Source organism: Entamoeba invadens (genome assembly GCF_000330505.1).
Source record: "Entamoeba invadens IP1 unplaced genomic scaffold scaff_1105074726079, whole genome shotgun sequence".
NCBI lineage: Eukaryota > Evosea > Mastigamoebida > Endamoebidae > Entamoeba > Entamoeba invadens.
In genome coordinates this window covers 6,789-9,860 of record NW_004191893.1, presented here as the reverse complement: position 1 = coordinate 9,860, position 3,072 = coordinate 6,789, and positions in this window count along the sequence as shown.

Sequence of the window (3,072 nt, the reverse complement as noted above, 5' to 3'; positions counted from 1 at the left end):
GTTATAGTTAGTCTTGACAACAATTTCAGGACAGTTTTTTGAATGTGTGATATGAAATTTTCATATTATTTACTTTCGATAAAAACATCAAAAACGAACTTTGAAAAAATAACAAGTTCACTCTTCAAAATTTTGATTATGTAATTAAAATAATTAAGTGCCACATTAGTAATGCTAAAAACTTGTTAATTGATGAGTCACCGTTGTTAATTAGCGATATGAACGTTGAATTGAGTAGATATGGTGGAATCAATGGTATTCTATTTTTATGAACTTTGTTTAAAAAACACATTTCGAAAAATATTAGACATTGTTGTAAACTATTCAAACTATATCGAACTATACTTGCCAATAACAATAATTACATAATAACAAAAAAAACAATTTATAAAAAATGATAATCTTAACAACATATAAAATTTCAAAGAATTTAATTTCGTAAAAAAGAACAAAAAATACATCAAAAATGATTTAAAGCATCATTTGGAAGAATAAAGATCAAAAAAGAATCAGTTTATAAAATCAAAGTGAAAAATGAAATTTCTTTGAGTAAAATTATTTTTTTAAAAAATAAATTTTATTTTTGGAAATGTACGAGTATTTTCTGGTGTACGACAATTTTCTGGTCGACTTTAATATGAATTTTAAATTTTGTAATTATTGTTGAAGTTTTTAAAACTTTTAATTACTTTTTAAAAAGATTCAAAACAGATACTATTGTAAAAATACAAAAATAATATATATATATATATATCATTCTAAAATATAAATACAATTTAATTATAATTAAACTGTTTTTCAAAACTCTGTACTGGGATACCCCGATTTTTTAGACAAATAATATCTAAATAATTTTTCCTTTGCTTAACCCTCATTTTTTGTTAAAAATATTTACTCGAAAAAACAAAATAACAAACCCGAATTTTTTAAATTTTACTTGACAAATAAATCTTGCACCAAAAATTTACTTGAAAAATATAAAAAACAAATTTGGGATTTAAATATTGATTACCATAACACAAATTTTGCCAAAAATGAAAACACAACTTTTTAATTCAATATCTACTTTTACAGAATCACCAAGTTGTGTTTCAGATAAAAATGAAAAGTATAAACAAGTAAAACCAGATTTAAAAAACTTTTAAGATTTTACAATTGAAAAGTTTTATTTTTTTATTTTTTAACTGTTTATTTCATTTAAGACTCTTTTGATAAATGGCCTTGTTCTTTTATATGTTTGTCGTTTTATGTTATCGATGGCCATTTTATAATTGTTAAAATAAATAAAAACGGATTGTTAGTAAAAGTGTTGTATCATTTGATGCAATAATGTCCTTCATCACATCGTTTGTTTATTGTTTTATTGTCGTTTATCTTATGTTTATTTGAAAGATAGAATTTTACTAACTTTTATTTACAAAATGGATCACTAACCAAATAACGAACCTGGAAAATCGGGAAAAATTTACCCAATATTTGGGTGATTTCCCGATTTTTTGTTCAATAATTGAAACTGTATTGATTTTTAAGGGTTTAAAACTGTGTACCGTTATCATTTTAACAAAAAAGGAAAATAAAAAATAAAAAACAGCAAATAATGGGAAATTAGGATAAAGGGTTTATTTTCAGAAACGGTACAGAGTTTTGAAATACAGTTTATTTTGTGTTCAATAATTATAAAATAAATTTTAATTTATTTTATAATGGCTATTAACTCACCTCTCACTTTTAAAACTCACTTGTCAAATAATGACTCACTACTTCGCTTTTGACTCATTTTTATAAAAGTAACTCACTTAAAAAATAATTTACTATTTCAATGGTTTTTTAAATAATAAATTAATATTTCTTCAAAATAATAAAATATAGTTTTTATTTAGATTGCGATATAATTATTCACTCAACCAAAAACTTGACCATTTGGGCAAATTTGCCATAAATCAAAATAATAATATTTGGATTGTAATGAAAAAACAAAAATAAATAACATTTTGACTTTCTTAAAATATTTTTGTTATTAAATTATAGTTTTTATAAATGAAAAAAATAAAAACAAATCGATATACAGGGGTGTGATAAAGTGGTTGTAAATGATAAATCCCTTGTCGATTTTGGTAGATCTTCCAGAACAAAAACAAGTCAATTTTGACTTTTTACCATCTTTTCATTTTGTGTAAAGAAAAAGAAAAACCCTATAATGCACTTTTGGGAATAAGAAAGAAATGTAAGTTTTTTGACTTATATTTTTAAATGTTATATTTATAATGATTTATTTTTAGACTTGTTTTAGTAAAAAAATAAAATAGAATACAAAAAAGTTGACACAATATGCATTTAAATATTACAGAGGCGTTTTTACTTATGATCGTCTATTGAATATCCCACAAGTTGATAACATTCGGGTTTACTCTCATTTTCGTTTTGTTGCGTCTTCTCCTGTTCTTTCTGGCCATTACTCAAATTGCTGTCTGCCTTTGGTTGTCTTTTTTCTTTTTTCTTCACCATTGCTTTATGGTGTTTTCAACCATTATTGAATATTTGTAGTTCTTATTATGATTTTTAATTAAAAAGATAAAAGGTTATATAATTACAATATTAAAATGATACTTTTATTAAAGGTTTAATTGATTTAAAAAGGGGTAAAATCTAACAATTTTTAGCTCTTTATTCATTTTTTAAATCAAAAATTATCCATATCCACAAACAACTTTTAAAACGATTTTTTTGAATATTTTTCGTTGTTTTAATTAAAAAATCAATTAGAGTCTGTGCTACAACGTTGTACACTTCTCAAACGTTGTACACCTTAGAATCTTCTAAATAATCGCCAAATCTTCTACAAAATATTTAAATCTTACAATAGAACACCAATAAACATACCAATAACATTTTCTTTTTCATATTATGTTTTTCTTTTTCCAAATCAAAACGAACATAAAAACAATAAAATCGTTTAATTTCAAGATCTTTATTTTTCTTAGTTATTCACTAAGCTTCGCAACCGAGAATTTTCTTATTATAAATTAGTATCTAAAAAAGCTAATAAAACGGGGAAGAATAATTGACCCGTTT